We start from the raw sequence: 27,159 nt of genomic DNA, 5'->3' as shown, positions 1-27,159 counted from the left end.
CCTAAATAAAGTCGTTGTTGAAGTGCTTTTTGTTTGCCTTTATTTTATACCTATTTATTTGTCCCATCTACAGACCATATTCTGGTGCTGAATCTGATGTTTACATATTTTTATCAGTTTTCTCAACTGCGGTTAATATGTGACTTTTATGTATATCAGATTATGCCAAGTCTGGTTCAAGCATATCAAATGATTATTCTTGGGTTGGAAGAACTTTAGGGGTTATATACTCACACTTTCCATATTTCTGTAACATTTCTGGGTTCTGTATGGATTGATCATAATTGACATTTCAAATCTCTTTTATATGGAGGTAATGTATAATTTTAAAAGTCTATCCTTCAGAGATCCTAGGGGTAAAAGAAAATAATCTTTAAAATACCTTAACATATAGGGAAAAAAGTTTCTATGCATATAAAATATCAATTTGGTTAGTAATCTAATGATGCACAAATTTATATAAAAGGGTTGCTCTGCTCCCATGGCTGTGATGAATTCTGATTGCAGAGGTTAGAACAAATTTGGGGGGAAGAAAAGAGCAAAACAGAAGTAGGTAATACAGAGCTTAGCACAGGACTATATGCTTAAGGGGCTTTACACATTTTTACTTCTCCACTTAAATGTTTATCAAGAACTAAACTATAATGGTATTTAGTAGTATACTATACACTAAAGTGAATGTGAAGACTTTCAAGACGCTAATTTCAAGAAGCTCACAGTCAGGTAAAAGGAATGCTGTGTTCACAAGCATGCAGAAAGGTTGCATGCTAAGAAAACAACAGGGTTTCAGTACATAGAGGAAGCTCTTCTGGTTGGAGTGGTCAGAAAAGTCTTCTTGGAAAAGATGGTATTATCTTTTCGGCATTGGGGAGAATTTTAATAGATGGGGGCTTTCAAGGATAGGTAACTCCAGCAAGGGAAATGGTATGGGTAAAGGGGCAGAGGTTAGAAAATCTATGGTGTATGAAGATCATACACAGAAGTAAAATAAAGCAATCTCCTCTATTGGCATTTCTGACTTCATATTAAAAGAAAGTCATGGACGATACCACTAGATTAGCCATTCATCTTGCAATTGCATGATGTGGATAATTAAGGTGAAAGAAGTACAAATGCCTCACAGCAACTAGTCGACAATGCTGGCAAATATGTGTAGAGTGAAGCAACGAATGAGTGAGCGGTCGAACAGTAAACATGCACAATGGAGGAACAAACAGCAACAAAAGGATAGATGAAGCAAGTGTGGCAAGAGGGTGATAATGACTGAATCTGAGTTCTGGCTGGATTAGGGCTCATGACACAATTTTTTTTTTCACTTTTATAGGCTTGACATTTTCATAATAAATTTTCTTAAGTTGTTTACAATTTCCATTTCTACTCCCACAGAAATGGTCCTCCTCAAGGTTCTAATGATCCCCGGTTATGAAATCCCGATGAAAACTTGCGTTGATCTTACATGACCACCAAGCAGCCTTTGACACATTTGACTGCTTCCACTTTTTTGAAACATTTCCCCCTGGTTTTGCTGACACCGCATGTCTCCCTGTTTCTCCATTGCCTGCCTCAGCTCAGTTCTGCTGCCAGCACCTCATCCTATCTGACCTCCAAATACAGAGTTCTTGAGTTCCACTCTTGGTCCCACGATCTTCTCACTCCACCTTCTCTTCCTCAGTGACACGTTGAGTTCAGTTATCACATGCACTCTGGTGACTCCTCATATATCTTCAGCCCAGACTTCTCCAATGAGTTCCACACTCACAGATCAAACTCTAATCCATATCTCTAGTCAACACCTCCTGTATTAGTCAGGTTTCTCTAGAGGGTCAGAACTAATCAGATATATGTATATAGGAAAGGGAACTTATTAAGGACAATTGACTTACATGATAACAAGATAAAGGCCCATGATAGGCTGTCTGCAAGCTGAGGAGCAAGGAAGCCAGTGGTGGATCAGTCTGAGTTTTAAAACCTCAAAAGTAGGGAAGCCGACGGTGCAGCCTTCAGTCTGTGGCCAAAGGCCCGAGAGCCCCTGGCAAACCACTGGTGTAAGTCCAAGAGTCCAAAAGCTGAAAAACTTGGGGTCTGATGTTCGAGGGAAGGAAGCATCCAGCACGAGAGAAAAATGAAGGCTGGAAGACTTAGCTATTCTGCCCTTCCGTCTTCTCTTGCCTGCTGCCTGCTTTATTCTAGCTACACTGGTAGTTGATGAAATGGTGCCCGCCCAGATCGAGGGTGGGTCTGTGTCTCCCAGTCCTCTGACTCAAATGTTAATTTCATTTGTCAACACTCTCACAGACATACTCAGGAACAATATTTTGCATCCTTCAATCCAATCAAGTTGACATTCAAAATTAACCATCACACCTCCACTTACAGACTGTTAGAATTCACTGTGTTCAGAACGGAGCTCGTGATCTTTTCCCCCAGTCTGTTCCTTTTCAGCATGACTACCTTGGTGAACGCCACCACTATCTACTCAGCTGCTCATTCCAGAACTCAAGGTGTCATTCTCTGCACTCTTCGTCTCCCCTCAGCCCGTCCATCACCAAGTTTTGTCAATTTCACTTCCAAAATAGTTTTCAAGCCTGTTCACTTCCGTCAACCTCCTCACTTAGACTAATGAGAAAGCCCTACTGCATCTCCATAAGTTGTAGGAACGCCCACCCGCCTCTCCATCCTCTGCTTGGAAACCAGAATGATCTTGTAGAAACCTAAAGATTAAATACTCTCCTACTTAAAACTGTTTCCCTTCCCCACAATGTCCAAAGTTTTTCCTATGGCCCAGAAGACCCCGTGTGACCTATGTGCATCATCTTACACCACTGTCCCCTTGTCCACTTGTTTAGAAGTGGCTGCCCTTCTAACTCCTACTCCTTTGGGTTTCAGCATAAATGATCCTTCATCAGCCTTATCAGACCTGCAAAAAAGGTAAAGTCTCCCTGTGTTGCACTTTCATTGTCAACTGTAGTTTTCCCTCATAACATTATACACAAATGCAACTACTTATGTAATTAGGAATTTGTTTCCAGCCTCCTGCCTTAGACAGAAGGCTCCAGGATTTAATACATTTTCCCTTGCCTGACATGTAGTATCTACTCAATTAACAATCTCCCTCATAAAGAGAGAGACTGCATCTGTCTGTCAGAATATGGCATATAGTAAGTCTTCAATAAACGGTTAAACTTACTGAATGTTGTTGGTGTTCAAATTAAACACTGGAAACTGAATCAACGTTAACCTTCATTCTCTTAATAATGCCTCCTAGAAAAAGCAAGTGGAACAGTAATGAGCTGCTAGGTATTTACTTTGGTAATTTGCCTCCTTTCCCCTTCCCTCTAAAATGTGTAACATTCTCCTTGCCTCCCCTGCTGATGTGCCTCATCAGAAGTGAGCTGGAGGGATTTGGAGAGTTTCAGAGTCTTTTGTTTTCCTGAGTAAAGGCTATACACTAGGATCCAGGTGTGAAATCTTCTGACATTGAATTTAACGTGTGTAACAGAAGGTTTGAGAGTCATTTCAGAGTAAATAACTTTCTATCCTCCCTAGCTCATGTAAGAGCACATAATTATTTACTCCTTCTAATTTCCCCAGTTAAGGCATCTCTATCTTAGTGGAGACTGAGTTGCTGAATATTTTTAAGTGAGCAGCATGTAGACCTAATTCCAGTTTCACAGCCCTCAGCCTCAAGATGTTGGGTGAGTTAGACGTCAGATTCCCAGTCCTGGTTTTGGAAACTCAAAGCAAGATGAAAGTTTACTCACTTAATTTTCAAAATGGAAAAAATATGGAAAAACCGTGTTTTTAGTAAGTTGGATGAGTACAGATTGCTGAAAAATGGAAGGTGCACCTCCTTAAACATGGCCAGCACCACCCTGAACCACAGCTGTTCAGCAGTCCTAACTCCCCCAGGTGTTGTGGGTATAGATGCTGTACTTTGAGAACCTGTTTCAACCGTGGCAGAAGTTCTCCAAGTAGCAAAGGCCTACCGCTTTTCAGGGCATCCCGCACACATTGTGGGGAACTGGCCTATGGTGCACGGTTCAATAAATACCTCTTATATTAAACTGCAATTAGGCGCTTTTGGCTTTTCTGTTCTGTTAAGAAAGTCATGCACTTGAGGGAAATAAACCCACAAGATCTCTTTGCTGGTAGAACTTAAAAATATTTTTTTCTTCCTGGTTCTATTTGCAGACTGTGCTAGTGGGTTAGTTAATCAAACACAATTGCCTTCCACGTCTGGGACTTAGGATTAACATATGCAACCTATTTCTCCAAGAGACACTGCACGCTGAGTTCTCGGCTCTCGGTGCACACCGTAGACATTAATCATGTGAGTGTCCTCTATTAAAATGACTAGGTCAGGATAGTAACAGGAAAACTCAGGCAGCTGCTCTTTCTGTGGTACCTGAGAGGGCCTGCACAGGTGACAGGAATTCCCTGCTGCCCTTGTTGTGTGCCCGGATTGCATACAGGCACCAGCTGAGCACACCAGCCAGCATCCCGGACAAATCTGGTGTAAAAGCTCTCGCTTCTCTTTCTTTATCAGAAGTTGGAAACAAGCAAACTGGTTTTCTTAAAATTAGTTAGAATATTTAAATACATTCTACCTTTGCAATTTCTGTCTCTCCAATTTGAAGTTTCTCTGAAACTTCACCTGGACTTCCTCACTTTCAAATTTGATGGTCTCTCCTCTGTCTTCATTTTCATCTGCTTTCCTCTGGTGCTTGATTCTGCTGATGGTCAGATTTCTTAGCTATCTGGCTATCGACTGAATGTTTGTATTTGTCCAAAATTCATATTTTGAGCGCTTCCTTGCTCCTTCTTCCATATGATGACACAGCACTTCCTTGCCCCTTCTTCCATATGAGGACACAGCAAGAAGGCAGAGTGCTTCCTTGCCCCTTCTTCCATATGAGGACACAGCAAGAAGACACCATCTACTGCAAGGAAGAGAACCCTCAACAGACACTGAATCTGCTGCACCTTGATCCTGGGCCATCCAGCCTCCAGAACTGTGGAAACTTGTTTAAGCCACCCAGGCTGGTATTTTTGTTACAGCAGCCAGAATAGGCTAAGACCTCACTGTTCCTTCTGGTTTCCCCAACATTCTGTGAACCTGGTCTTGTTTCTGCCTCCCCTTTGGCTTCTCAGCCTCATTTCTCTTTGCTGTCAGTTCTTTCTGCTCCATGACTTTTGTATGTTTCTCTGAGCTCTGTTCTAGTGCGGCAGGTATCCATCCTCTCTCTGCACAGAGATGTATAATTAATACCTTAGTTCGTAATGTGTTCTCAGCCTGAAAAGCCTTCCCTACCTACTGTATAACCAAATCCTATCCACTTGTCAAATTGTTCTAGAAATAGTTTTTGTACATTGTGTGCCTCCAATGTATCAGGCACCATGATAGGGCTTTAGAAATATGACATTAATTAATCTTCAAATCAAGTTTGAAAAAGAGGTATTATTATCCCCATTTTATAGGGAGCTCTGGGAATCTGTGAAATGGGGACAAGAGAAGTTATTCCCTGGGGACTCAGAGGAGTTTAGCAACTTCCCCCAAATCCCACAGCAGTGGCGGAGCTGAGATACAAACTCAGGAGCTGACAGATAAAGTTTGCTTTGTCTTTCAGCAAAGTCTATGCTCTACATACTAGAGGCATTGCAGCCAAGTGGCCAAGCTATGTCCTTCTGTGGACAGACAGATCAGGGTTTGAGAACTAACTCAACCATTCATGACATGTCCAATGTTCAGGTGTTCTAGTTATAATGTAGGGGAGAATGATAATGCCTACCTCATGGGCTATGGTTCTAAAGGAGCTTGGTATAAATGGTAGGCACAGAGTTCCTAATCTAGTTGCTGTTGTTATTATTGTTGTTATGATGCATTGCTCCAACTCCTGAGCCAGATGCCCTACTCAAAGTCTAACAAGTCACATTTCTTCCATGGTTCCAACTCTGTTATTTCCCCTCTAGGAACTTTTGTTGCACTTACAGTGTCTACCACATGACTTAATCATTCTCTTATTTTGTTCTCAAATTCTCCAGCAGTTGTGTATTCAGTCTCCCCAGTGGGTTTCATATTAAATTTTCTTCTGGGAATTATAGGCATCATCTAAAGGCATCATTTTATGCTTGCAAGTTTCAGTTGTACCTCTAAGTGACTTCAAATATATTCCTGTTATCTGTCCACAAGGCAGGATCTACTGGCTTAGTTTCATCCCTTCCACTCCCCCTAATGCATTACTGTAGTTATTTCAGTTTGCCAAAAAAAGCTAATTTTCTCACATTTCTCTCCCTCCCTTCCTTCCTCTCTTTCGGGCATCAATAGTACTTATGAAGAACCTGCTAGGTACCGAGCACTGGGAATTCAACAGCGAGCAAAGCTCATGGGGCTCACAGTCTAGTGGGGAATTGAGACAGCACTGAATCTATTATAAAATCATGGATTAAGTGTTACAGTAGAAAAATATGGGTATCGTGAAAGTGCAAGGAAGGCTCCTCATTGTAACTGAAGAATCAAAGGTAGCTTCATGGTGGAAGTGAAGTCTATGCTGAGACCAGAAGGATAATTAGGAGCTAGGGAGGCTGGGGTAGGGATGGTGCGGGAAGTGGGGATGTAAATGTTCCAGGCAGAGAGAAGAGCTTATACAAGGCTTGTAAACAATAGAGAGCCTGTGAAGTCAAGGAGCCAAACAAAGTTTAGTAGGGCTGGTTGACAGTGTCACGGCTGGTGGGGAAGCTCAGACATGGTCATCCAGGCCCTATGGCCTATGTGAAAGTGTGAGGACTTGACACAATACCATAAAAAGCATTTTTCCCCTCTCCAAGATGGAAAATGACTTGGAGGTGGAAGTAGTCAAGAATAGATTCAGGGAGACTCGTTATGAATAGCTTCAATAGCCAAGATGAAAGTTAGTGATGGCCTTTAGGATTAGGAAAGTAGATGAGCTTGAAAATACCTAGACAGTAGAATTTATAGAAGTTGATGATAGATTTAGTGTTGGAGGAGAGAGAGAAGAGTAGAATTAAGGAAGACTCCAGGCTTACGGCTTGGGAAACTGGGTGGATATTGGTTCCCTACAGTGAGGAAAGTAGATAGGAGGGGAAATTGGTTTGGGAGAAAAAGACTGTGTGCTCAATTTTCGTTAAGTTAATCTTAAAATGCCTATGGGACATCCAAATGAAGATGGCCAATGGGCAGGGAAATATGCAGGTGAGGCTCAGGAGACAGACGTGGGCTGGGCTTGGACGTGATCATGCAGTGGCGTGTGTGTGGCTGTGTGTGTGATTTCCCCTTGAGTTGTCCATCTGTCTTCTGGCCAATCATTTGAGCTCTAGGTGTTCTTTAAGACTGAAGTCAGGTCTCACTCCTTTGCTGAATCATTACTTCTCTCTTCGAGTCTCCCTCTCATCTTTTCTCCAATGTCATTGTGTACAAGCCTACAGCATAGCATGGAAAAGACTGCTTGGTGATTATTCACTTGTGTCTTGCTTTGGGCTCTAATCTACGGGAAGGCAACAATTTTGTTTTGTCCATCTTCATTTTAGGCATAATGGCTGACAGACATGTATTTAATGAATTTTTTTAATATATTGCAAGTAAAAGGCTAGCCATGGTCAAAATGACGACAGCATTTGATATGGGCTCCTCCCATTTTCCTCCAAGATGGCCAGTACTTCTGACCTACAAAATCAACCAGAACATCCTCCAAATTTTTTACTGCATTTCCCTGTCAAATATACCAGTCCTATCCAGAACACCAAGCAATGCCTATGCCCAGTGCTCAGGCACTGTGAGGAAAACAGAAATGAATAAACACATTCTCTGTTTCAAAGAGTCTTCACGCTAGTAGAATGGAGAATGAAAATAAAAATCATTGCAGATGTGGGCAGGGTTTTGTAGTAAGATGAAAGAGGCCCCATGTATCTGGAATGGGCCCTCCCGGGTGCACCTTCTGAAGGCAACACTTTCACTCAAATACGTGATTCTTGAGGTAGAAACTTCCAGTCCTAGGGAGGAAAGGCAAGGGGCATCCTGCCCAGCTCTTCACTTCATATCTCATGGGTGAAGCCTCACAGGGCTCTATTAATAATTGGAACATGTCCCCAACCTGCCAGGATTACCCTCCAGACCCCAGCTTGTCACATGGTCCCTGTACCCATGTGTCTGTAGACTTCCATTAGGAAGACTTTACTAAATATTAAAAAACAGAAGAGGCTGGGCGTGGTGGCTCACGCCTGTAATCCCAGCACTTTGGGAGGCTGAGGTGGGTGGATCACCTGAGGTCAGGAGTTCGAGACCAGCCTGGCCATCTTTACTAAAAATACAAAAATTATCCGGGAGCAGTGGCAGGCGCCTATAATCCCAGCTACTTGGGAGGCTGAGGCAGGACAATCGCTTGAGCCTGGGAGGCAGAGGTTGCAGTGAGCCAAGATCGCACCATTGCACTCCAGCCTGGGTGACAGCAGGAGACTCTGTCTCAAAATAATTAATAATAATAATAATAATAATAATAATAATAATAAACATTAAAAAAATAAAAGACAGAACATTAGAAATCCATTCCAGAAACCTACTGGAACTTCAAAGTTTTTACAGATGACATTTTAGAGAGCTTTCTTGAGTTTGTCAAATGAACAATTTCAAGAAGTCTCTACATACTCTTATCTACCATACAACGGATCAGTAGTCAAAATTATGGCCAAGATAGGTAATAAAGTAAAACGCACTGTATTGTCTACTGACAATGCGACAAGGTAGGCAACTTTAAAAGTGGCTTTTAATAAAAGGTCTTACTGTTTGTGGGATCTTAAAGCACTATTTTTAGTTTGCAGCTAAGACATGAGTATTTCAGACAAACTTTGTGAATGTGTGCTTAAGTTTAAGTAAGCATGGGACAGTCATGAGTTATCCTAATAGACTGTGTCTCTTTAGAATCTTTGTTCCTTAGTCTTATGGGAAGGGTGTCTCATGTCTCCTGTATGTTCTGTATGTTCCTGTACGTTCATGTCCATGGGAGCAGAAAGCCAGAAGCTGTGACCATAGACCCTTCCAGGGAGACTGCACAGGAACCTGTCAAGGAATGCAAAAGGACTCCTTAGAGGTGACAAGGCAGTTTGACAAAGGCAGCTGGGCTTCATCACAGACTGACGTATGTGAAAAATAGAACTCACGGCCGGGTGCAGTGGCTCACACCTGGAATCCCAGCACTTTGGGAGGCCAAGGTGGGCAGATCACCTGAGGTCAGGAGTTCGAGACCAGTCTGGCCAACATGGCAAAACCCCATCTCTACTAAAAATACAAAAAATTAGCTGGACACCTGTAGTCCCAGCTACTCAGGAGGCTGAGGCAGGAGAATTGTTTGAACCCAGTAGGCAGAGGTTGCAGTGAGCCGAGACCATGCCACTGCACTCTAGCCTGGGCGACAGAGTGAGACTCCATCTCAATTAAAAAAAAAAAAAATAGACCTCAGACCTCATGTATTCCTCCTCAGGCCGCTAGGAGGATGTAAAAAAGGCCTCTAACAAGAGTGCTTTCACTTTTGGAATTGAGAAAGGTAAATTTCCCAAGGACTGTAAAGCTACTCTTGTCTCCTATATTGATATTTTTCTCTGAAAAAATAAATGTCTTTTTGCATTATTTAAATAGCACATAATTAAATACTAAGGGCTCTCTGTTACTTGTACCCAAAGCAGTGCCCAGTGAGGTATGGAGGCCCAGAGGGCTGTAGAGGAGCATCGCCTCTCAGAGCAGGAGAGAGGAAAAACAATAGACAGAGACAGACAGGGACCCAGGGCAGGAGGAAAAGAAAGGAAGTGTTTAACATTCAGAATTTGTCCACAGCCGATAATTTATTGGAACTCATCTGTAACAAGGCCTGGCACTGATTTATAAGTTGATTTGAAAAATAAATAAAAGTGATAGAAACCTGCATTTGGTTTTAATGATAGACTGTTGCAGCGTGAAAAGTAAGGATATGAAACACTGCAAGGAAATTAGATATTATGCCCTGAAGACAATTGCAGCTACCAGCCCATTAATTGTTAGATATTTATTATTAAAAATTTCTTTTCATGAGTGACTGCAGAATATTTGCGCTACTCAAGCTGTTGGGTTCTGACATGAATGAAGTGTGAGGAGCTCATTTGTTTCTCTCTCTCTCTGTGTGTGTGTGTGTGTGTGTGTGTGTGTGTGTGTGTGTGTAAAACTGACAAGCCAGCTGACCAAAATAGGTGATAGATCTCTTTACAGCAAAAACACAAATACAGAGGGGCTGCCTTTTAACTCAGAACAGAGCAAGGAGTGCTGGGGCACTTGTCATTTCTGAAGCTGTTATTAAATAATAATTTAATAAATAATAAAAATAATTTTTAACCCAGGTGTCAACCCAGGTATAGGCACAAGTTAGATCTTTCTAAATTAGAACACAAGTCAAAAATCCCTGGCTGGGCCAGGTGTGGTGGCTCACGCCTGTAATCCCAGCACTTTGAGAGGCTGAGGTGGGAGGATCACTTGAATCCAGGAGTTCGAGACTAGCCTGGCCAACGTGGCGAAATGCTGTCTCTACAAATAATAACAACACTAAATTAGACAGGAGTGGTGGCTCATGCCTGTGGGTCCAGCTCCTTGGGAGGCTGAGGTGGAAGGGTTGCAGGAGCCCAGGAAGTCCAGGCTTTGGTGAGCCATGATTATGCCATTGTACTCCAGCCTGAGTGACAGAATGAGACCCTGTCTCAAAACAAAACAGAACAAAACAAAACAAAACAAAAAAAAGTCACTGGCAATAGCACCCCAAAGAGATCTAAATTGTGAATACTAAAAGCAATTTTGTTATCTCACCAGTATTTAATGTATTGTGTTGAATTTTGGTCTGGAAAGATCCAGGATTGCCACTTGAACACCTCATGGTTTAAATTATAATACACAATGGTGCACCCAAAACAGGAGTATCCTCCCTCCAAGTTACGGCATGTCTAAACTGCTTTCTTATAAATTAGGTAATATATTTGTTTTTTTGTTGAGGAAAAAAAGAGAGTGGGTCTTTGGTTAACTGGAAATTACTTATTATTATAGGCTAATATTATAAATGTTTTACATTTCCTTTTTATTTTATATTTGAAACTTAATATATGTGTTTCCCTTATTTGCCAGATAGTTGGAGGATGAGGCTATATTTGGACAAATTTTTATTTATGTAAATGTATAATTTAATGGTCCAGATACATATTTTTTTGAAATCAGAAGGCACTTTACAGCCAATCTTAATTCATGATTCACTCTTAGGGCTATTTTCAATTAATTTTTCTATTGTGCCATTTTTCTGAAGCACACAGAAAAATGTTTTACAGTGGAGAGGATCAGCATAGTAAAGATAAAGATGGCATTATTTACATAAATAGCATATTTTAAAAACAGCTTCGGTGAGTTGCAACACAAGTTAATAAATTTAACTTGCCATTATTTAATATGTAATAAAATACAGTCTAAAAAATACAATCTAGGTGGTCCATGTGCCACAATGCCCAGCTTTGCCATCAAGGAATTTACAAATGCTATTCCTACGTACTTTGTGCTGCTGATAGCTTTTTTCTCTACAGTGCTAAATTCTATGGTAAACCATCGAAGACTTGAGCAATGCTTGCACTCAAATTTGGGCTAGACTGTGAGCTTCTTGAGGGTGGAGACTGTGTCTATATCCATCTTTGTAGCTCCTGAGGTCAGCCTGGTGCCAATCACTTTATGAATGAGGGGTAGGTTAGGTTACTTCCTAAAGCCTTCGTGTTTAGGTCTTAGAAAATCAATCAGCAAACATTTGTTGCATCCCTCCTCTTCTTTTTCCACTAAGGAGGATGGTATTTCAGATATTGACGCACAGAGTTCCCCTGTTGGTTGAGAACCAGGCTTGTATCCAGAATGGATAACATAATATCAGTGGCGCACACACGTATGCACATACGAAAGCAGGCAGGCAGGAGTTTGCTGATCTCTGTTGTACCCAGCCCCACCATGGTTGATTTCAAGCTACTAATAATTGTGGCTCACTAAATAAATAAAAATTTAACTATCAGTTCTTGCCAACTGGTAAAAGGGCGTTCCAGTAGGATGTTCATAGGTTCATTTGTTTTTTTTATAAAAATGTCCACTGTCAAACACATTTTTAAAGACTGTCAAGAGGAGGTCTGGACCACAGTGTTTCTCCATGGATTTGACCAACATCTGCCCACTGTCTCCCTCTCCATTCACTTGGAGCTCCAAGCTGTACTCTTCACATCTTCCCTTCCTACAAATCACTCACCTGTCATTTCTTTAAGACAATGCGGAAATGCTCAACTCCAACCCTCTCCACCTGCAGTTTTCCTTACGTTGCCTTTCCCTCCTTCTCTCCCCTCCCCTGTCTTATAGGAAGAAGTGTCTGCTTTCCAAAAACCCGTCCACCACCACTGATACTCATCTTGTCCCCACTTTCCCTGAGACCTGCTCCATCATCTGTCTCACCTCTTACTTCAAGTATTCCTTTTCGTCAACAATTTCCCTATTTCCTTTCAGACTTCAAGCCAACTCAGATATTCCCACAAACAAATATTATTTATTTTGTTTTTGAAAAACTTACCTTCTCCTTCAGGCTATCATCACTTCATGCTTGTTGACTCTTCACCATTCCTTAGTTGCCTTGAAATCTGGCTCAAATCACCCAAAAAACCGACATAATCACCTAGTCAAATGGGTTTTCTCATCCTTACTTCAAATACTTCCCACACGCTGAGCACAGCCTGGTTTTCCTTGTACCTTTTTATTTCACGTTCAACCAAACTCCCCAAACTTTGGTCTCACTCACAGCTTTGCCCTCAGATCTCCTCAGCCCACACTTCCTTGACAATCACGTCTGTGTGCATGGTTCCGAATTTTTATGTCTAGCCCCAGCAGCTCAGTCTTGTCATAACCCAGACCAGATGTCACCTTGTTCCCTAACCAAGTCATCCTTTTCATATCTCCCTAACCACTTGTGCTAGAACTCCTGGAAGAAAATATTCCAGTGGTGTGCTGGTAAATACCCACCACCCCAAAGCCCTGATTTACAGTATTTGCTGCTTTCCATTGTGTAAATCAGAGGTTGGTAAACTTTTTCTGTAAAGAACTAGATAGTAAATATTCTAGGCTTTCAGGTTCCAGGCTTTCAGGCCACATGGTCTCTGTTTCAAGTACAACTCAACTGCTGTTGTTAGTGAAAGCAGCCACAGACAATGCCTAAATGCATAAGCATGGCTGTGTTCCAATACAATGTTATCTATGGACCTGAAAGTTGAAATTCATATAATTTTTTCATATCATATGTCCCAAAAAATCTTCTAAATTTTTTCAATTACTTAAGAATGTGAAGACCATTCTTACCTTGCAGCCATACAAAAGCAGGCAGGCAGGAGTTTGCTGATGTCTGTTATACCCAGCCCCACCATGGTTGATTTCAAGCCACTAATAATTGTGGCTCACTAAATTAATAAAAATTTAACTGTCAGCTCTTGCCAACTGGTAAAAGGGGGCTCCAGTAAGATGTTCATAAGTTCATTTTTTTTTTTAAATGTGCACTCTCAAACACATTTTTAAAGGCTGTCAAGAGGAGGCCTAGACTACAGTGTTTCTCAATGGATCTGACAAACATCTGGAACAACGGTCTTCCTGAGAAGCATTTCTCAAGAACACTGTTTGGAGGATTCTGTCTTGGTATTCTAATTGCCCGACAGGTTCTTCTTGACCACTGCACAGATAAACCCAATTCACCAAGAGAGTGCTATTGCAGTAGAGGAAGAGTTTAATTATCACAAGGCAGCTAAACAGAAGGATGGGAGTTACTACTTAAGTCTGTCTCCCTGAAAATTTAGGAGACTAGGGTTTTTTAAGGACAATTTAGCAGGCAGGGGGCTAGGGAATAGGGAATGCTGATTGGTTGGGTTGGAGATGACATCATAGGAGGTCGAAGCTGTCTTCTTACTATTTTCAGTTCCTGGGTAGGATCACAAGACCAATTGAGCCAATTTACCAAACCACGTGGTACCAGCTGGTTATCAGAATGCATGGTCTAAAAAATATCTCAAACACCAATCTTAAATTTTACAGTAGTGTTGTTATCTATAAGAGCAACTGAGGAGGTTACAAATCTTGTGACTTCTGGCTACAAGGCTCCTGAACCATAATTCTAACCTTGTAGCTAATTTCTTAGTTTTACAAAGGCAGTTTGGTCGTTCAGCAAGGAGGGGGTTAGTTTTGGGAAGAAGCTGTTACTATCTTTATTTCAAGGTTAAACTAATTTCCTCCCATAGTTAGCTTGGCATACGCCCAGGAATGAACAAAGAGTGCTTGGAGGTTAGAAGCAAGATGGAGTCAGTTAGGTTAGATTCCTTTCACTGTCCTAACTTTTCTATGTCGGATTTCTCTCACTGTCATAATTTTTGCAAAGGCAGTGTATATTCCCCACTTTTCCTTCCTCTCATATATAATCAGGTGTCAAGGCCTGTCATATCTATCCTTTCACACTGAGGGTAGAAGATGAGCCCTGGAGGGAGCTGGGGACCAGATACCCTGCCTAATGTCCTGGCCTGGCTGGACCATTCCTAATTCTCTGCCCTCCCTAGGATCTCTGCCAATGAACTGACTTGTTTCTTCTCCCTAACCTGAATTGACCAGCTTATGCCTGTGGCTCCAGATGGAGCCAGTGGCACCATCAATGACACCCCCTTTCACTCTTAAAAGCATGTGGGTTTGGATGATAAGGTACACTATTACTTTACCTTCACCCCCTTTCACTCTTGTCTGCCAAAATCTTCTTATTCATGAGCTACCTGCATATAAAGCCTCTTCCGATCCTTTTGACTGGCTGTGATCTATCCCTTTCCAAAACCACATCAACTTTCTTCTTTCCTCTCTTAGGCTCCCTGTTAGAGTTATTTATAGACCTCTTTTATTTCTTCTTATGTTTTTAAGCACAGAGACTGTGCTATATTAGATACCATCAAGGTGCCAAGAACAATGCCTTGCTCAGAAGTAAATAATAACTATGGGTTGAATAATAAATAACTGACCAACTAAAAGTTCAAAGGGAATATGTATCACCAGTGTAAGGATTTTGAGACCCATAAGTTTGAGCAGAAAGTCAGCATTCTCTGCCGTCTCCTTTCTTCATCAAAATTTTACACAATGATGAATTTTTCTCCCAGATTGTTAAGTGGAGGAATTATGTAAGAGTTTACAAACTACAAAGAACAAAAGTATTTATTTAGCTAGTTGATTCACAACAGTATTTTCTCAGATGTGTTCCTTGGAACACTAGTTGAGCATGATATTAGTGGAGTATTTATTAAAACAGGATTATCTGGCCAGTTAAAGAAATGCTGACTTAGAGCTCAGCAGAGTTTTCAGTGTATATGTGTTTTAATAGTGGGACTCTCAGAACTTTTAATAAACAAATGGGCATGGCAAATCTCTAAAGAGCGGCTATGATATCTAATATTTTCCAAATTGAATTGATCATGGATGCCTCTTCTGAATCTTCCCACCCGTTTTTCTGTGGAGCCTTTCTTAAGACAACTAGGGAAATAGTAATTTAGAAAGTACATTTACAGTGAGTTATAAGAGTATTTTCAATATATTTGCTTTCCAAGGTAGTTCTGACCATGAATTGGTAATGGATCTTAAAATCTTCTTAAGCCATTTTCTTCTGTGTGGGTTTCTTTTTTGTTTGTTTGTTTCATTGGTTTATTTTTTGAGACAGGTCTTCCTCTGTCACCCAGGCAGGCATGCAGTGGCACAAACATGGCTCACTGTATCCTTGACCTTCCGGGCTCAAGTGATCCTTACACCTTAGCCTCCCAAGTAGCTGTGACCACAGGCACACACCACCATGCCTGGATAATTTATTTTAAATTTTTTGTAGGGACACAGTCTCACCATGTTGCCCAGGGTGATCTTGAACTCCCAGGCTCAGTTGATCCTCCTGCTTCAGCCTCTTAAAGTGCTGGGATTACAGGTGTGAGCCACTGTGCCTGGCCCAGTTTCTTAGTTGAAGCTTCTTGATTAGCATGAGCAGGTGGTACTTCATTCATGCCTTTGGCACACAAAGCCTGGAAGACTGAACTCAGCCTGAACTCAGGTCCCCAAGCTGGATGATTCAGCCTCCATCCTCTGCTTTTTATTACCACTGTTGCCCAAAGCTTCATAACCTCATGCTGAATTCTTTTGCTTTCAACCTCTCTTCCTCCTCTCGCCCATCCTACATACGCTCCCACAGCCATCCTCCCCAAACCACACCTTGGTCAATAAACCTCACTGGTCTTCCTCCTACAGAGTCATTGCCAGCTTATTTACCTGGATGTCTGGGTGCTGCAAAACCGCATGGAGTACTGATATATTTAATTCCATTGAGCACATTAAGAATAATACTTGTAGGAGGAGAATTTTCTATTGCATGTAATATACAAATCACAGACATGAGCACATCTCTCTTAAGAACATGTTGTCAAACTAAGCACAGCTGGCTGCTTGCAGATTTTTTTTTTCCTGGAAATTTCCTGCCTCTTGAATTTTCATTTTAGTTAAAGTGTAAAATTTTTAAAGAAAATGTTATGGCTGAAAACTTTTAATTGAGACAACTCCATCAACTTAATTTATTTGTTTTTCTATAAATTGGGAAAGTATCACTACTGTTTGATTTTCACAAGATGATACAAGCTAATTCATGATTTGTGACAATACCACAGAGCCGAGTCCAAACTGGTAGCCTGTTCCTATCATATTATTTTAAAACATACCCTTCCACTACTCTGCCCTACCTGGGCCTTGCTACTCAATACCTTGCTACTCAGGGTGTGGTCACAGACCAGCAGCATCACCGTCACATAAACAGCTGACTCAAATGCTGATTCTCAGGCCCTGCTCCAAACCTAAGGAACAAGAATCTGCATTTGAATAAGATCCCCGATGATGTGTTTGCACACTAAGTCTCAAGGGCACTGGCAAAAGGCAAGCAACTCAAATCTCAGTTTTCCAATTTGTAAAGAAGTATCTCTTTCTCATAGAACTATTGTATGGATTAAGTAAAACAATGTCTTCTGGTAACTGTGAAACATTTTGCTGATTGGAGCTATATCACACTGGTTCACTCACTGTCCCTACACACCCATGTACCTTTATGCATCTGAACCTTCCGGCTGCCTGGAACATTTCCTTCCTTTCCCTCTAAGTATTTGAATTACACCTGTCTGTTTTGGGCTGAATTGTGTCCCCACAAGATTCATATGTTAAAGTACCAACCCGCAGTACCAGGGTGTGAGTGTATTTGGAGACAGAGATAATTAAGGTTAAATGAGGTCATTATGGTGAGCCCTAATCCACTATGACTGTGTCCCTATAAGAAGAGGATATGAGAACACAGACCCAGAGGGATGACCACGTGAGGACACAAAGAGAAGATGCCATCTGCAAGCAAAGGAGAGAGACCTCAGGAAACACCAACCCTGCCCATACCTGGATCTCAGACTTCTGAACTCCAAAACTGTGAAGGGATATATTTCTTTCAGTTAACCCCCTCTGCCCCCAATCCTGTCTGGGGTACAGTAGTCCCCGTTATCTGCCATTTCACTTTCCTTGGTGGTCAACCATGGCCCAGAAATATTAAATGGAAACTTCTAGATATAAATAATATCTGAGTCTTAAATTGCACACTGTTCTGTGTAGCATGTCGCAATCTGCCGCCGTTCCTCTCTGTCCTGCCTGGGATGTCAATTTCCCTTTGTCCTGGGTCTCCATGCTATTGATGCTACCCTCTTGTTAGTCACTTGGGAGCCGTCTAGGTGATCAGATAAAAAAAAAACCAGTACATATAAGATTCAATAGTCTTGGTTTTGACATCCACCGGGGGTCTTGGAATGCATCTCCCTGGCATAGAGGGGTACTGCTGACTTTTGTTAGGGCAGCCCTAGCAAACTGCCACATTGTCTTCCCTTGTTCCAGCTCAAGTGCTCCATTCTCCACCCTCCTGGATCCCCCTGCCCAGTGCTGCGTGACTGCAGTGGGTGGGTTTTTACTGAACTTGACACACATACATGCCATACATCTTCAAATATGTATTATTATTCTGGAGGCTGGGAAAATTCTATTCAATGCCTACCCTATCTGCCTGTGAATATCAGTGAATCAATATACACTTGTTGATTGATTGGTTGAAAGAAGAGTACAACTCAGGACTTCATATTCCCAGTCAAGGCTGCCAGCTAGTGAATGATGATACTTCTGCCTCTAGGTAAGCAAAGCAGATTTTGCATTCAGCCTGCATTGAATGTATATTGGCACTGATCTCATGATATATTATAGATGTTCTGCCTATAGGTTCAATTTGCAGTATCCCAAACTGTGGGAATAAATGAATCATAATACCTTGCTTTGAAAATTTTTAACTCCTTATCTTATTCGACCTCCCAGCTCTACTCCAATGTGAAATAAGAAAACATGTTATTGTTCCTACATGAAAGGGAAAACCTGAGGTTCAGAAAGGGCAAGAGGCTGACATGGTAACTATAGTTAGTAACAATGGATTGCTCTCTTAGAAATTGCTGAGAGTAGATTTAAATGTTCTGACCACAGAAAATGCTAAGTATGTGAAGTAATGCATATGTGAATTAACTCGACTTAGCCATTCCACAATGTATATACATACATATTTCAAAATGTCATGTTGTTCATGACAAATATATACAATTTTTATTTTGTCAATTAAAAAACCAGAAAGGTCAGGAGGCTTAGCCAAGGACACTAGCCCGTTAGTAGAATCTTGCACCGCCAATAGGAGACTTCTGGAGCTGATAGTAAACCGGCCCTCCGATGATGTTGTCAATGAGTGGTCTTCCTAGAAGAGAAAAGAAAAGGCCCTTTTGGGTCCGGAATTGGTGGGTTCTTGGTCTCACTGACTTCAAGAATGAAGCCGCGGACCCTCACGGTGAGTGTTACAGCTCTTAAGGTGGCGTGTCTGGAGTTTGTTCCTTCTGATGTTCGGATGTGTTCGCAGTTTTTTCTTTCTGGTGGGTTCGTGGTCTCGTTGGCTCAGGAGTGAAGCTGCAGACCTTCACGGTGAATGTTACAGCTCATAAAAGCAGCATGGTCCCAAAGAGTGAGCAGTAGCAAGATTTATTGCAAACAGCGAAAGAAAACAACTTCCACAGTGTGAACAGGGACTGCAGCAGGTTGCCATGGCTGGCTCGGGCAGCCTGCTTTTATTCTCTTATCTGGCCCCACCCACGTCCTGCTGATTGGTAGAGCCCAGTGGTCTGTTCTGACAGGGCACTGATTGGTGCGTTTACCATCCCTGAGCTAGATATAAAAGTTCTCCTCGTCCCCATCAGATCAGTTAGATACAGAGTATGGACACAAAGGTTCTCCAAGGCCCCACCAGAGCAGCCAGACACAGAGTGTCAATTGGTGCATCCACAAACCTCCAGCTAGACACAGGGTGCTGATTGGTGTATTTACAATCCCTGAGCTAGACATAAAGGTTCTCCACATCTCCCCCAGACTCAGGAGCCCAGCTGGCTTCACCCAGTGGATCCGGTGGCTGCAGGTGGAGCTGCCCGCCAGTCCCGCGCCGTGCGCCCTCACTCCTCAGGCTTTGGGTGGTCACTGGGACTGGGCGCTGTGGAGCAGGGGGTGGTGCTTGTCGGGGAGGCTCCGGCCGCACAGGAGCCCATGGAGCGGGTGGGAGGCTCAGGCATGGCGGGCTGCAGGTCCCCAGCCCTGCCCCGCGGGAAGGCAGCCAAGGTCCGGTGAGAAACCGAGCGCAGTGCCGGTGGGTCGGCACTGCTGGGGGACCCAGTACACCCTCCTCAGCCGCTGGCCTGGGTGCCAAGCCCCTCATTGCCCAGGGCCGGCAGGGCCGGCCGGCTGCTCCGAGTCAGGGGCCCGCCAAGCCCATGCCCACCCGGAACTCCAGCTGGCCCACAAGCGCCGCGGCGCAGCCCTGGTTCCCGCTCGCGCCTCTCCCTCCACACCTCCCTGCAAGCTGAGGGAGCCAGCTCCGGCCTTGGCCAGACCAGAAAGGGGCTCCCACAGTGCAGCGGTGGGCTGAAGGGCTCCTCAAGTGCCACCAAAGTGGGAGCCCAGGCAGAGGAGGTGCCGAGAGCGAGAGAGGGCTGTGAGGACTGCCCGCAGGCTGTCACGTCTCACTTTCATCATCCTTCTCCACCCCTGTAAAAAAAGGAAAACCCGGAGCTTGCATATGAACAAGCCAGAAACCTTATTTTTCAGCTCTCTATACAGCAACTTCTTAGATTTAAAACCCAAAATTGAAAGCAATCTCCATAGAATTTCTCTGGGGAGAAATGACCTACTTCAGCTTATATTCCTCCCTGTAGTTGCTCTGAGCCTTGGGAATTACCTTGTCCATGTATTTTCATTCAGAATGAATGCTTTAATATATTTCTTTAATCATCTGTTGCATCAGAGAATATTGTTTCATGCATATTAAAGACTTGGGCATGTAATAGAACAGTGTTCTGACTAATAAATGCGCTCAAAGCATGTCACTAGTCTTATTGCTTTTCTTAGCTTCAGGATAGATGTGTTTTATTTGGAAAATAATGATGATGATGATGATAGTGCTTCTGCTAAACAAAGGGAATTATTTTATTTTAAAATGGTGTCATGACCCTGTACAGGTCATTATTCTTTTAAAGGAGTCAACCTTTTGCCTTATTTCCAGAGTGTTTTATTCCCCATTCAGGCAAATTAATCAATGAGTATTAGGAACTTTCTACATGCCTGGCTTGAGACTGTGCAGAAGTACAAGGATGCACCTTCTGTCTAGAAAATCTTCTAGTCTGATTTGGCTATAAACGACTTTCAGAAAATAAATAAAGGTACAAATCACTTGCTCTGGGAAAAGAGAGAAGGGAAAGGGGTTTATACAGAGATAAAGGTTGAATGAGATTTTTATTAAAAAGAAAGATTGGGATGCTTTGACAAAAGGATTTGAGGCAAGAAGGAAAAATATAAGTGAAGGCACATTATTGGTATAAATTCAATAAACATGCACCGTTCCACTCATCTTCATCATTTAGATAAAAGACACAGTCCCCGTTCTAGAGTTAAAGGTCACACATACGGTGCAACAAATACCATACTAGAGCTAAACATGGTGTGCTAATTGATCTCAGAGGAAGGCTGCATGACACAGCGGAGGAAAAATAAGAGGACAACAAAAAGCGTATGCACCTAAGAGGAATCTTAAAACAAGAAGAGATTAGCCAGAGCAAGTAGGAGGGGAGGCCATTCTGTGCAGAGGGAATCATTTGGTGAGGGTGCCGAGGAAAGAGAAGAGACACACTTCTCCAGTCCCTCAGTTTGGCTGGAGAGAGGTTTGTGTGCCAGGGAACAGTGAGTGATGAGGTTGGAGACACAGGCAGGGGTGAGGCTGGGGAGAAGCTGGCAAATCATACTAAGGAATTCTGACTTTACTCTGAAAGCAACATGGAACGAATATCACACTCAAAGAACAGCAAGAAGGAAGAGGGTCTGGTAGGAGCACAAGCTTCTGTGGAAGAAAATAAAAGGGGCAGAGGGTGAGGGGAGGTAAGGGAAGGCTTTACTTGTCTTTCACGAGAAGTTTGGATTTGACCTGAGAGGTAATGCGATGTCAGTGTAGGTTTGTGTTCTTGTTCTGGGTTTGTGTGTGTGTGTGTGAGAGGGAGAGACTCATTTGGTGTGAGTCTCACATACATGATGATATGCAGTCAAAATAATCACACCAGATTGTGTGAATGGGGCAAAGTCATACTCTCTGATTTAGCAAACATCACTAAATGACGACAGGCAGAAAATTAAGGTTATGCCCTTAATGAGCTCAGTGAATGACAATCTTTCTCAAATAATGGGTTTTGTCTCAATTTCTGATGTGTTTAAATTCCTTATATAAAATAACTTGTACTAAAGTAAATCTGAACATTGTAACTGGTATTTAACAAAATTTTTTAAGTCTCTACTTACAGATTAAAAAATCTTAGAGAGTTGCTTTAAACTGGCACTATAACTGCAAAAAGTCCATGAACATTGTCTTCCTTTCTGGATTTCAATCAATCAAGAATATTTGGATGGTTTTTAAAATAAGGTAATAGAAAATGGAAATGTACAAGAGAGACTAGGAGTGGAATATTTCATTGTGACCCTACAGCATGATTCTGAAAATAAATTCACACCATCTTGCCATTCAGTTTACCAGCCTGTAAAATGCCCTTAAAGCTTTTCTATACAAATGCCTTGGGGATGGATAATGTAACTAGTGGCAAATTTCTTTATTACTTCAGGATTTATTGGTGAAAATGAAATACACTGTTTTAGAGATTTTATACATTACAGGAATAAGTACATAAATATTGTCAATATGGATCCTGTTATAACATAGGAGTGGGGTCTGCATATGATGAATATGATGAAAGATGAGACATTAGAATCTCTTTAACAGGCTTATGAAACAGACAGAAAACTTATTTTCAGGGTATCTTAATGATTAAGGTAAAATGCAAAATAATCTAAACTGCCTAAAAAGTGTACATAATGTAAAATTTATAGAACTTTTTAAACACATAGTACTTAAGAATTTAGAAAAAGCATGGCTGGGCGCGGTGGCTCACACCTATAATCCCAGCACTTTGGGAGGCTGAGGCAGGTGGATAGCTTGAGGCCAGTTCGAAACCAATCTGGCCAACATTGTGTAACCCTGTCTCCACTAAAAATACAAAAACCGGCGTGGTGATACATGCCTGTAATCTCAGCTACTCAGGAGGCTGAGGCAAGAGAATCGCTGGAACCCAGGAAGTGGAGGTTGCAGTGAGCTGAGATCACGCCACTGCACTCCAGCCTTGGTGACAGAGCAAGACTCGGTCACAGAAAAAAGAATTTAGAAAAAGCAGTTGAGATGTCACAATATTTGATGAAATCTCCAAAGAAACGGTTGGAAACAGTAATACAAAAGGTGGTGGCATAGGAAAGTGTTAGTAAATGGTATTTCTGAAATAAATGCAAGAGGTAAACATAAACATGTTCAATTTGTTCTAGGTTGTTAGAAAAATCTGGCAACAAGTGTTATGGTAGAAGGAAGCACAGGCAAATACAGATATTACACTCCAATAATGTTTAAAAGTGCTGATACTGGAGAACAATGATAAACTTTAAAAGATACATAATATCAGTTCTGCAGATATGTTTGTTATCTCTCTCATTAGAGGCGCCTTGCATGTGAGTTTAGAAAACATTTTTACAATACACTGCACAGTCCTGCTCATTGTATCAGTCTGCTCGGGTTGCCGTAATGGAATACTGTGGTGGCTAAAGCCTGAGTGGCTAAACCAAAAGACATTTATTTTTTCACAGTTCTGGAGGATGGAAGTCCAAGATCAAGGTACCAGGGTTTGTTTCTGGGAGCGCTCTCTTCCTGGGATAACTTCTTGTTGGATCTTCACATGGGCTTTCCTCTGTGTGCATGTGGAGAGGGAGAAAGCTCTCCGATGTCTCTTTCTCTTCTTACAAGGACACCAGTCCTATCAAATTAAGTCCATGTCCTTATGACCTCATTTAAGCTTTATCACCTTCTCCCAGACCCCACCTATCTCTAGGTAGTAGGAGTTAGGGCTTCAGCATATAAATTTTGATGGTGAGGTATGGGGGGAAGCATTCAGTTCATTCACTCATCAATGTCAACTCTTTTTTTTTTTTTTTGAGGCAGAGTCTCGCTCTGCCGCCCAGGCTGGAGTGCAGTGGCGCGATCTCGGCTCACTGCAAGCTCCGCCTCCCGGGTTCACGCCATTCTCCTGCCTCAGCCTCTCTGAGTAGCTGGGACTACAGGCGCCCGCCACCACGCCCGGCTGATTTTTTTTTTATATTTTTAGTAGAGACAGGGTTTCACCGTGGTCTCGATCTCCTGACCTCGTGATCCGCCTGCCTCGGCCTCCCAAAGTGCTGGGATTACAAGCGTGAGCCACCGCGCCCGGCCAATGTCAACTCTTTTATTAAAAGTCTAAGACATTTTCTTCTGCTGCTGTATTTATGCCTAAATTTTTTTAGTCACATAAATCCTTACACCGGGTATCACTTGTAAACCCCAGGTGCATTTATAAAACTATCAGCAACACAGAAATAGTCTTTGGAGATAAAGTAGCATTCTAATAATGCAGTGGATGTGAAATCTAAGCTGGGTCTCCCAGATGGAGAAGTGTAATAAAGGAGGGAGATACAACTAGACAGATGTGGGAATGAGAAGCAAGGTGAGAGCTGAGGAAACCTGTTCCGACTTGTTTCTTCAGGAAGAACAAAGTCTTGGCGTTGAAAAGCTCACTTTTGTTATTTTTTCTGTCTAGAGCTTTTAAGTGGGAAAATGTGTTTCACAGAAGGCAGCTCAGCTGAGAATCAGAAATCCCAGGCCAGTCCTGCCAAGAACTCAGAGTGAGACCTAGACAGTTTGCATAATCTCCAGAGCCCTCAATTTCCTCTTCTATAAAGTGAGGTATAGATCACTGTAAGACTGCATTTTAACAGTCTGATTTCTATGACTCTAGGACTTACTTCTGAAGAGTGTATACACTGGTTCCAATGTTTCTAGAACACTTCTGTATAGCACATGAAAACCTTCCCCTCCGCAATGCAGGTAGCTCCGTAATGCCAACGCTTATGCACAACTTTATTAAACTCTCAAGTACAATCTGGAAACCACTACAATCTGAGAAGTAGTGAAGAAGAAAAATATAGTATAAAATCCAAGTAAATGGCCTTATTGCCATGGTGCCATTAGGTAGTTAGCTTGTTTATTTAGAAGTAGTTTAGTTTTAATTACCCCAATACTGTTTCTGTAATGCTCATGTTAAAAAGGATAGACTAAATTCAAGCTTTATGTGTTCAGGATATAATGTTTTCTTTACCAGCATTAGAGTTTTATTTGGCAAATGCTGTTTTTAGTTTATTAGACAATTCAAAATATGTCCACTTACATGGGACATGCCATGTTGTTATCACAGACAGAAAGACTTCATATCACTATGTGGCTATCATTCATACTTTAGAGGAGAGATTCCAAATATGGCATCCATTTATGGCAGGTGTTAATCAAATTGCATGCCTTAGTGAATCTTTCTCAGAGAATCCTTTTCTTTCTCTGAAGACCATTTACCATAGCCCTCATCAGTCAATATTATCAATGTGTGGTTCCTTAATACAAGTAAGACCAGTTCTCCTATTCTGAGCTTCTTGGTGAGTTGGACATCTGTGTGACTTCTGGGGTCATGTAGACTTAAAAGGTGGAGTCTCATTTCAGGACATTCTTGATTGAAAGGGAGCAGAGAAAGCTGCTCTGCAGGAAAGAAAACAAGAGAGAAGCAAGAAGCATGCACAGGAACAGAAGGAACACAGGATCTTCCTGGAATCCTGATTGCTATCTTTGTCTTTCTTCTGGTCCCCTGGGAGGCCAGTCTGCAATTACTGCTCTTAGATTCTTCTAAGAGATACCGCAATGCCCTGGTAATAAATTCGCCTCCCGCCTCGCTCACCCGCCACCAGCACCCACCAAAACTACTTAAAGGTGACTTTGTAGCACTTGTACTCAACAATCCCTTTATCACCATTCTTCATCTTGGCAGACCACTCTAGAATTTAACCAAATTTTTATTACATTTTTTTTTCCAGCCAGTGTCCTTTTATTTGTCTCTCCCCAAAGCAATACTATATAGTATGCTCATTATTATGATAATCTGGCTAAGTGTGGCCACAGACTGAATTTTAGTGAGCTTCTAACCCCAGTTAGTAATGTGGCACAATTTCCAACAAATATGTGCCACTGGCTAAAAAGGAGGGGCTAAGTTTTAGAACACATACATCACTATAAATCCATCACCAGAAATCCAACTGGAAATGCCTAATGAGTATAGGTTGTAGTGTCAGTACAGGAAATGAATTATGTTACTTGCCATATCTGCCTTATTTATTAAATAATTGATTTCCACAAATGCTTAACAGTGATTCCCAAACCTCACCAAAGACAGAACTACCCAAGGAAGCTTTTTAAATATAAATTCCTAGGCCTATCCCAGGAACTATGAAATAAGAACCTGTGGGAGATGGGGTCTGGGAATCTATTTATTTGTACATTTATGATTTTCCAGGCCATTTTGAAGATCAATCATGTTGGAAGACCACTGTTCTAGTATATATAATGTCCAGGAGGAAACTTGTAACTGAAATTCAAACTCCAATCAATATAGAAAAATCTATCGTATTTCTACATACCAGCAATGAACAATCAGAAATTAAAATTTCAAAAAGTACAATTTATAATAGCCTTCAAAACATGAAATACTTAGGTATAAATCTAACAACATGTGCAAGATATGTATGCTGGAATATTGTTGAATTAATATATTCAACAATATATTGATGAAAAAAATCAAAGACCTAAATAAATGAACATTTATACAATATTCATGGGTTGGCAAATATTAAGATGTCTATTCTCATTAATCTATAACCATATATATAGAAATCTATAATTTCAACTCCATCCCAAGCAAAATCTCAGAAGCAATTTTTAAAAAGAAATTGACAAGCTGATTCTAAATTGTACAAGACAAGGAACTAGAATAGCCTAAACAATCTTGAAAAAGCAGAACAAAAGGGAAGGACTCACATTACCTGATTTTAAGACTTCTTATAAAGTCTACAATAACCAGACAGTGCAGTGATGGCAAAATGACAGACACGGAGATGAATGAAACAGAGTAGAGAGTTCAGAAGTAAACCCATGCATGAAGAGTCAATTGATTTTTACAAAAATGCAGGGACAATTTAGCGAGCAAGGAATATTTTTGAAACAAATGATGCTGGAACAATTGAATATCCATATGCAAAATAATGAACTTTGACCCATACTTCACATTATGTGGAAACATTAACTCAAAAAGTATAATAGATTTAAATGTAAAAGTTAAATAATTTCTAAATTATTCGATGATTAGAATTATCTTCTAAAAAACAATTCTAGAAGAAAACAGAAGAAAAACTTCGTGATCTTGGGTAAAAATGTTTATTGGAGATGATAAAAATCATGATCTACAAAAGAAAAACATGATAAACTAGACTACATCAAA

Source organism: Symphalangus syndactylus, chromosome 23 (genome assembly GCF_028878055.3).
Source record: "Symphalangus syndactylus isolate Jambi chromosome 23, NHGRI_mSymSyn1-v2.1_pri, whole genome shotgun sequence".
In the NCBI taxonomy this organism is placed as follows: Eukaryota; Metazoa; Chordata; class Mammalia; order Primates; family Hylobatidae; genus Symphalangus; species Symphalangus syndactylus.
This window is presented reverse-complemented; position numbering follows the sequence as displayed.